At 40.5% G+C, this 10,286-nt stretch overlaps 1 long non-coding RNA gene across 1 annotated transcript in view; it reads left to right on the top strand.

Annotated features, from left to right (window-relative positions):
• The first annotated feature begins 665 nt into the window (after positions 1-665).
• Positions 666-10,286, top strand: part of LOC122461793 — a 170,263-nt gene continuing 160,642 nt past the window's right edge. Inside the window, exon 1 of the long non-coding RNA XR_006283972.1 lies at positions 666-760. This is a non-coding gene — a long non-coding RNA (uncharacterized LOC122461793). The remainder of the gene's footprint in view (positions 761-10,286) is intronic.

The raw sequence follows: 10,286 nt of genomic DNA, 5'->3' as shown, positions 1-10,286 counted from the left end.
CGCAAAACACAGCCGTGAACATGCGAACGTTTATCACTGAAAATCATGAAGTATTGCAATAAACTGACTCATGTACCCTCTACTGGAACTACTCAGCTCTGTGTGTCATAGGCTCTCTAGCACTAGCACCTACTGAAAATCAAGTAACAGGCATAATCTAATGCTTGCATGTAGAAGTAGCCCCTTCCCCAGAAACACCTTCTATGGTGAGTTTCAGAGTAACAGCCGTGTTAGTCTGTATTCGCAAAAAGAAAAGGAGTACTTGTGGCACCTTAGAGACTAACCAATTTATTTGAGCATAAGCTTTCGTGAGCTACAGCTCACTTCATCGGATGCATCCTGTGGAAAGCTATTACCAGATAAGATAAGATAAAGATAAACTATTACCAGCAGGAGAGTGGGGTGGGGGGAGAGAAAACCTTTTGTAGTGGTAAACACACATTTTTTCATGGTTTGTGTGTATAAAAAGATCTTCTGTACTTTCCACAGTATGCATCCGATGAAGTGAGCTGTAGCTCACGAAAGCTTATGCTCAAATAAATTGGTTAGTCTCTGAGGTGCCACAAGTACTCCTTTTCTTCTATGGTGACTATCTCTGTTCCTTACTAATTCTCCTACAAACAGGTTTCCCCCTTTATAGGACTTCTTTTCCCAGCATGCTTCTCGGGGGCTGATCCTTTAAATTTGGCAGAAAGCAGCTACTGCAGCCCTTAGGTGGCCATTTTGTAATTTGCTACTGCTTTGATGTGGCTCACTGTTGGTAAGTCCTGTTATGTTTTTCTCTGTTTTTCCTTTGCTTATTCCTGAAGAGGTGGGTGGGACATTCTCACAGTAGATTGTTTTGCTTGTGGAGTAGGAAGAGCTGGGTTTTAGCTTTACAGACTTCTTCCCTCCCCAGGTTCTGATCCTTGTAATTCGCTAACCCACTGACCATGCCACTGCTACCACCAGCTCCCCAGCTCATGGGGCTGTGAGTAGAGCCACATCTGAGCCCCTGCCTGGCTTTTCTGTTTTGCGGCCCTCCTGTCCCCCACCATGAAGCAAAAACAGTTGTGGGCCTGGTTCTCCATTGCCCTTGGTGTTGTGAAGGCACTTACACAGTCAAGAGAGTGCAACTTGGGGGTAAAATTATTATTATTGTAGTAAAGTGGTCATGATAGGGTTAACTGGGTTACCTAGAGTATTATGGGACGGCGCCATGCTCCGTCCCTCCCTTACCTTTTAGTCAGTGGAAATCCCCGCCACACTGTTGTGATGCAATTAACTAAACCAGCAAGTTCCCAGCCTGCAGTCCTATGAGAAGACTGATTTTTGTTGCATTGCGTGTCCTTTCACAAACATTATTATTTGTGGTTTGTATTGTGTCATGGACTGGGACCCCATTGTCTCAGGCACAGTACAAACACAGAACAAAAAGATGGTCCCTACCTCCACAGAGCTTAATGCTGCCAAATCAGAATAGTAGCATTTTACACTCTCTTTGCACTTACTTTACTCTAGTAAAGGTGCAGGGTAATGGAATATCAGACTGTGTTTCTGCTGTGTTTTAGGCCAGTGGCTCTCAGCCTTTCCAGACTACTGCACCCCTTTCAGGAATCTGATTTGTCTTGTGTACCCCCAAGCTACACCTCACGTAAAAACTACTTGCTTACAAAATCAGACATAAAAATACAAGTGTCACAGCACACTGTTACTGGAAAATTGCTCATTTTCTCATTTTTCTATATAATTATAAAATAAATCAACTGGAATATAAATATTGTACTTACATTTCAGTGTATTGTGCATAGAGCAGTACAAAGAAGTCACTGTCTCTATGAAATTTTAGTTTGTTCTGACTTCACTAGTGCTTTTTATGTAGTCTGTTGTAAAACTAGGCAAATATCTAGATGAGTTGATGTTCCCCCTGGAAGACCTCTGTGTACCCCCAGGGTTATACGTACCCCTGGTTGAGAACCACCGTTTTAGGCCCTCCAAAACTCTGCAGGATTTGATCTTAATTTGGAATTACTAGACTTCTGGGAATTTACTTGTTCAAATCCTGGCAGTGCCAACTTGGTCCTCCATCCGTGCAAGACAAATTAATGGAGTTTAATGTGGGCAGGATCTTTCCCCTCAGACACTAAACAGACTATTGTGGTGCATTGTGTGCTGGCTGGTTGCTGCCCTCCACCCCCAAGGAGCGGCTGCATTTTACTGGTACTGGTATTACGTTGTCTGTAATACTTCAGGAATCCATTGGGATAAAAAGTGTTACATCACTTTAAAATGGTATAATATTTACAATTAATTCGCACATTTTAAAACTGTGACTTAAATATTGCCAAATATACAAATTTGGGTAGTTAGACAGATGGGCAATTACAGCAAAGAAATTGGCAATTTTTCTTCTCCTTTCAAATATTTAATTTGCCAGTATCTTACACTAGTTTCTAAATGGGCCTCTCCTTTCCTTTCATATCTTAGAGAAGTGATTACGGTAAAGGCACTTTCTATCTGTAACAATGTACAGAAGAAGGCCCAAGTGTTGCATTGTGCTTAACTTTAAAGTTAAACCTGTTCATAGTCTTTGCAGGATCGGGGCCCAGTTTATTTTACAGATATGAGTCCACACAATGATCTTTCAGCATTACCATGAAAAAATGTAAAGGAAGATCCATTTAATATGGTTCTGTGTGACCTATTTTCACCTGGTTCCAGCTCAGTCAAACATTTTTTTTTTCTTACTTGATTATCTTTCAAACACCAATTAAAAATTTGGTAGCTTGCTGAAAATTCGGTGGCAAGCTTAATTTTGCAGTTATGCCGTATGAGTATCAAATTAAGCTGTCAGCATGGGAAATGATACAGAGGAAGATGTGTGACACTACGACACGCACATACAATTTCCCCCCCTCTCTGTGTAGACTGGTAAGTCTTAACAGCAAAGCTAGAGGCTGGGAATCCCATTTTAGTAATTCTTTTCTAGTTATGTCAGATTTCTAGCATGCTATTAGAGACATATGTGTCATCCTCACCATCACCCAACATATCATTGCTGTTTCAAACTGTTACCAGAGCTGTTGACACAGAATATTGTGTCTGTCGACAGCTCCAATTAGTTGGCGTGTCTGACTACTGACAGCACAGTCTACTTTTGTTTATGAAGACGGTGTGAGCTGTATCTCACTCTCACAACCTCCAGTGGCAGACAGATGGATAGAACTATATAATCATCAACGGAAGCGGGTGATATTCTGCCTTCACAAATCATCATGTGGAGCAGAACCAACGGCCTTTTGTCTGCTTTTAGAAATGACTGCAAGATTCCTCCCATCTGTCAAGTTATGAGGATGAATATGTATAAAATACATCAGATATATATGCAGGGTTTTGTGTTAGAGGTTTATTTGGTTGGGGGATGAGGGAGAAGGGGGGAAAAACCGCTACTTAATTTCCACCAGATGTTAGTTATGAGACATGGAACTGCAGAGAGAAAAGCACAATCATTGTCTCTAGAATGAAACTTTTATGACTTTTTCTTTCAAAATTATTCCTTTCCCCCCGCCCGGGACTGGAACAAACTGTTTCCTCATTTGCAAATTTGCAACCCTGTTGATTTCACTGAGGTTGTGCAGTTGTAACTGAGGGTGGAATTTAGTCCAGTGCCCTGTTTACAAATAATTAACTGCTTACATTGTGTGATCACAAAATCTCAGCACCATGCTAGTCGGTGCTGTTGCACTTCTGACTTAATAGTGGTGACTCGTGTAAATTATTTTCTAATATTAATGTTGATCTGAATCCCAAAGTCCTTCCTCAGGCAAAACACTCATTGGAGTAAAAGCTTTGTCTGTGGACGCACGCAGCAGAAGTGAGCAAGGAATTCAGGATTTGGTCCATTCAGCTGACTTCATTCATTCCTAGCAAAATGTGGCTGTTTTGATGATGTAATTTATTTTCCTAAAAGCAACATTATCTTTCCCTACATTTTTAAGAGAAAAAGATTTAAAGAATTGAACCTGTGAACACCTTATTTCTAAATATAGGAAAAAAACTTACCAAACATTGCCATAGGAAAGACTTCTATTGTAAGCAGTAGAATTTCTTCACACAGTCATTCCTGTAAACAAACTCACAGCATGGCATTGTACAGTATGGGCTGTCTTTTGTTCTCTTTTTTTCCTTCCTGTTCTGTATTTTATGGTTTTATTCAGCTTGCCTTTTCAAACACTTGCTACAAATTTCCCAGCTTCATCCTGCACCCTTCAAGTTAGTTTTACTATTGACATCAGTGGGAGCAGATTAGGGCCTTGCCCAGAAATTCAGAGGCTTTCATGCAGTTTCTCAGTATTTTGAAATCATGTAGCCAATCTGTGGATGCCACTCCCTCACATCTCATGGGAAACTTGGGCCCTGCTCCTGCAGAGACTTTTATACATGGGTAATTTTCCACCCTGTCTCTTTGAAGTCAATAGGTCTACCGCCATGTATGTGTGTAAGTCTGTGCAGTAAAAATGGCTCATTCTATTTTTGGCCTTGCCTTTTATTTAAGCGTCATCCCTTCCATTAAGCCAACTGTTGGGAGAAAGCTGAAATTAGAGTTAGTGTTTGTCAGGTAGTGTTTAGATATTTTAAAATAAAAATTTATGGAAAAGTTCTGTAGATTTTGATACAGAATGATGCCCTTTTTTAGAATTTGTAAAAAAAAAAAAAAATAGAATTCTCTAGCTGGAATGTAATTGCCTATTAAATTCTGTAGGATTCGGAGTAATTTTTAAAGCCATGTTTGATTTCTAAATAAACCTTATTTAGTTCCATCCCTATTTAATTTCATGGGGTTTTCCCATAAGGGTAAAAGAGGACCTAGCACTAATGAGAAATGTTATTGATGTAGGGAAAAGCCAATTCCCTAGGTGTTCCAAGCAGTAGTTACTGCAGCTGAATCAATAATGGAGAAAAAAATCTGTGAATATTGTTTTCAAATTTTAAAATGTGTGCATTTCAGCCATCTTTGCCCTGTGTTTGTTTTTGCTTCCTACAAACATTTGGGTAACTGAGTTGTTTTGGCAAAAGTGTTTGCAAAAGACGCATCTGACTTTGAAATTCTTAGAATCTGAATTTGAAATTTGCATGCACAAGTATTTGTGCTAGAAGTGTTTGCATGCTTATCCACTCAAGAATCATCAGAGATATCCTGTGAACTCTCGGTCAACTCATAACCAAACAACATAGCTCAAACGTCAAGTATTCATGATCAGGTCAGAAAGTGGTCGTAGTGGTGTGGAGAATTCAAAGATATTTGCTGAACACATGTGATTAATGAATAAACTTGAGGAAACCACAATCAGCTCATGAATATTCTGTGTGGCAAAAAGGGGCTAAATGAGGTGAATAACTTATTAGTTTCTAATTATTGACTGAGCTCTGCTAATTACTATGAGCCGATTCTTATTCAGGCAAAGATCCCATTGAAAGTCGTCCTTAAAATCAATTGGAGTTTTGCTTGACTAAGGACTCTGGGTCAATAGAAAATAGTGTGTGTAGTGTAGACTATCGGGGAGGGCGGGGGGTGGAAATAGAGGCTACTGACCATTATATTTCCAGAGTTAGATGAGCATATAGAGCTGACCCTGTCCATGCCCTTCCATGCAGGCAGAGAGGGCACTGAGTGAAGTGGAACCAATGTACAGTACACAGGGGATTCTCACTACTTATGCATCCATCATGGAATGCAACTCTGTTGGGGCTCATTGCCCCAAAACCACAAAGGGGGAAAGTTTAGGAGTGGTGATAGGTCCAGGTAGGATCAAGTGTGTGTCCGCTGGATCTGTGACTACGGGGGACACTTCACTTTCCCACCTGGGGCTGCGGGAGACCTGGGTCTGTAAAGCATCTCTGCATTTGCTCCACAGCTTGGGAGGAGTCATCCAGACACCTGTGGACAGCCTAGTTACTTAAGCTGTGCATTGGGCACAGGATTTTAATATTAGGGAAGAAAGCTTTCCAGGTTACAAACACAAGACTGATCAATGGATAGACTTAATTGGGTCTCAAAGCTTTCTCTCCTCCTGTTACTATACCAGTAATGAGGACTAGGAATGGTCCTTGAAATGGTTCGTGGTTGATTATTCACTTGCAGATACTTCTGGGGACATGAATGTTGGCACATAAACACGATTGAATTGAGGTATGTGTGCTGGTCAGCAGGAGCTGAAGCAATGTGGATATTCGTTTCATAGTTCTTCCTCATTTAAAGGAGGGGGATTGGTTCATCCTGGAAGCCTCAGCTTGGAAACACTCAGGCTCACTATCATCACAAGTTCATATCCCAGCAGGGTCAACTCTGCCCTTCAGTGAAAGGTAAAACTGGAGATGGGCCTGAACTAAAATCCTGCATCCTGCCTTTTGAAATTTGGATCTGGATCCAAGCTTTGTGGGTGGATATTATCAGTGTGATGAAGAGGAAAGGACAATGTATGATTTAGGCACTAGGCTGGGAGGCAGGTGTTCAATTCCTGCAATTGCAACAAACTTCCTGGGTGACCTGGGGCACATCACTTAATCTCTCTGTGCCTCAATTCTCCATCTTTAAAATGGGGATAATAGCTCTTTTCTTTGACCTTTTATCTGTTTTGCCTATTTAGATTGTAAGCTCCTCAGGACAGGGACTGTTTCTTGCTATGGCATAGCAGGGCAGGGCCCCAAAATGGGTCCTTTATCTGTTACTGTATCACAAATAATAATGGCCAGAACTGAATGCCTCGTGAAGTCTGATAGTAGGTCCAGTCTCTTTGGCTCAGGCCCATTTCTAGATCAAACATTGTTCCATGTAATTAATAGTGTTGGGTGTCTTTGGAAAGGAACCTTCTGATAAAGAGTCCTATCTGCCCTGGGGATGATACAAATGTGCTATGAGATTTTCAGTAAGATTTGGGGTTTGTTAGTCATGTTTGGCACAATGTCTTTGTCCAAAATATCCTTTTCTTCCTCTAGAGTGTTATGCCCTAGCTAGATGCCATCTTCCAAGATACAGCTGCATTTCAGAGACATTTTATGTTCTTGGTATTCACACCTCCTCATCAATTATTCACACCTCATCACACCTCCACATCCACTCTGATTGAATTGGCCTTGTCACCACTGGTTCTCCACTTGTAAGGTAACTCCCTTCTCTTCATATGCCAGTATATTTATGCTTGTATCTGTAATTTTCACTCCAGGCATCTGAAGAAGTGGTTTTTTACCCACAAAAGCTTATGCCCAAATAAATTGGTTAGTCTTTAAGGTGCCACCAGACTCCTCGTTGTTTTTGTTTGTTCTATGCATATGCAGCGCTTGAATTCAAAACCTCCACCCCAAGGCAAAAGGAGGGTGTAAAATGCATTAATTCCATCCTTTTCTGCTTGTTCCCAGGACATTTTTTCCATAATTACTAGAGTGTTTCTTTCTCTAAAATACTGCAGTAAATCCTTGGGGCATCTGTAGAAGTAATGCAAAGAGGCATTTAGTAGGAAATGCTGAGACAAGAAGTCTCTCCCATCCACTGGAGGCAGGAGGGTGCGTAACAATATTCTGTAGCATTCCCTAATTAAAATCTGCCTTTGCTGTGCTTATAATAGCAAATACCTAGATATGCCCTTTTCATATACCCAGAGGTGTACATGGTTTATAAAGCTGTGATCTAGTTACCTTTTCTTCTGTTAAAATAATTTCAAATGTAATAAAATTTCATTTGGAGAAGAAATTGTTGTAGCTAAAAGATACCCACTGTGCACACCGTTGGCCAAATTGTTCTCTAAAACGCTCCAAGCACAGCTCCCGTTTACCTCAATTTTTGATTTTCCTGTTCCCCTCTCACAATAAATCTATGAAGTCTCTGGAGTTGAACTCACCCACAGTAGCTCTGAATTTGTTCCACAGTGGTGGTGGTAATTTCTTTCTACTTTTTATAGCACCTATGCTAGGGTCTGGTCAATCTACGGCATCTCAGTTTGTCTACTTATTAGCAGTATTGCAGAAGCGTCTAGAGGCCCCATCGCGACTGGTTCCCCCCGCCTCCTCCTGTACTAGACATAGCGTAGATGCACAGTAAAGGATGGTCCCTGCCCTGAAGAGCTTACAATGGAAATAGACAAGCCAAACAAAGGAATTATTATTATCCCCAGTTTGCAAATGAGGAACAGAGGCTCAGATCCTTAAAGGTTTTTAAGCACCTAACTCCCATTGAGATCAATAGGAGTTAGATGTTTAAATACCCTTGAGGATTTGTGCTAGAGAGATGAGCTGATTTACCTAAATCTGTGGCAGAGACATGAAAAGAACCCCTGTAGCTGGTGACCCTGTGGAGTGCCTTCACCACAAACAATCCTCCAGGCAAATTTGTGTGTCATCAAATGGTAAGCCACTTTTTGCCCTTGTGGTAAACTCCTGTGGGGCAAACTCCAGCTTGGGTATATTTCAGCATAGACAAGATTTTGGTGTACCACAGCCCAAATCTTCAAAGGGAACATGTCCAAGGAATACAGGACCAATCAGCTCAGCTCCATGAGTAGAGTCCAAGTTGCTCCCCTTCCTAGTTCTATGTAATTTTGTCCAAGATCCCCATCAACAAGAATACAGAGGGTCAAATTCTGCCATGACTTAAATCCCACCCACTGAAACTTCGATTTTTTGTTTTAAAAAAATAATTTAAAAAATGAGATTGAATGGGGTTAAAATCAAGGCAGAATTTGACCCTAGGACTTTTAAACTGTTTTTATAAAATTTTGGGCCAAATTCTTTGCTGATGAAATTCCACTGAAAGTAGCAGAGTGACACCAGGAGAAAAATTGCTCCTGGTGAGTATTATTCCCATTTTACAGAAGGCAAAACTGAGAGATGTAAAATGACTTGCCCAAAGCAACAGGAGGAGTCAGTGTCAGTGCTGATATTAAAACTCAAACCTGGTCTCAAGCCACTAGACTGCACCTCTCTTTATAGATAGAGCTTCATCAACACGTGTTTTTTCTTCATTTTGCCCAACTTGCTGTGTTGCCTGGTGCTAATCCTGGGACCTACCCTAATTCCCTGAGTTCTTCTCCTATTTTGCATTGTAGGATAACAAGTATCTTGACTGTAATCTATTAATTGAATAATTGAATAAACTTGTTTCCCTAGCAGTGAGAGCATATTGTTTGCACACAGTGTCATCCCAGGCCCTCCAGCTATCGAAAAATTGCCAGATATGTTTATTAAACCCCCTGAGCTTGGAAAGAACACAGAGAACTGTCATCTAGAGCAATACGAAAGTGCCTATCTCAGCTGGAGATCTAGCTGTTATGAATAAAGGAAGAGTTTGTGGTAGAGTTTTGAGATGTAAAGAGAAAAAGCTTCCCTACGGTGCAAATGTGTTGTAACCCTCAGGCGAGAAAAAAACATTGAATTGTTGATGGCAGTACAATGTAATTATTGAGTTAGCTACAGCTAGGTCTGTAAGCTTCCAAAGGTTAAATCCTGGTGAGTTGGGCTTTTTTTAAAAAAAGGACAATTCAAATTCTGATTTGTAACAAGTTTTAAGTTTTCATTGATTATGAATTGCACAGAAAAGTATCAACAGAATTTCAAATAATTTTGTATAACTGGGTTTATAAAAACCCAGCTATACAACCAGAGTGTTACATCTGCTTAGCCTTTTCCTCTATTTTATTCTCAGTAGGGGAATTTTGTGTCTGCCTGCTTCCCCTAATGGAATGCAAACCAGGCGATGTTTAAATTAAAGGTAGGCCAAAATGGTAAAGTCTGGCTCCAGATCCAAACTTTCCCATCTTCTGAAGTCAATGGGGGTTTTGACATTGACTTCAATGGAGCCAGGATTTTACCCACACAGTACAGAGCCGTAATGTTGGGATCTATTTTGAACATTCCTAGGGCAGTTGGGGGGTGTGTGTGCGTGTGTTATCTGATCTGTGGTTTTGGATCAAGACGTCTCTGTTTAAAACAGGACTTGATGCTAAAGAATAAATGAGGATTCAGTGCACCTCTTTCCCCAATCCTTCCCTTTGAGTGTTTCAAGGTTCAGTAGACATATGAGAAATCTCTCATTAGCCGTCTTGAAAAAGATTTCTGTTGCATGTGAAGAAACAAAACAAAACAAATATCTATACTAATCTAATCTGATAGTATTTATGTGGCAAAATAAAACCGTTTCGCTACTGGGCGTTACCTTTGTTAATTTTTCTAATATAAAAGAGGCCGAAGGAGCTTGCTTTTTGGCAACTCTTACTCCGTCACAATAGAATGTGCTCTTAATATTTAATGATGAGAAG

The sequence above is a fragment of the Chelonia mydas genome, chromosome 9, assembly GCF_015237465.2.
Source record: "Chelonia mydas isolate rCheMyd1 chromosome 9, rCheMyd1.pri.v2, whole genome shotgun sequence".
In the NCBI taxonomy this organism is placed as follows: Eukaryota; Metazoa; Chordata; order Testudines; family Cheloniidae; genus Chelonia; species Chelonia mydas.
Note: the sequence above shows the minus strand (reverse complement) of the source record. Positions and strands in the feature narration are given on the sequence as shown.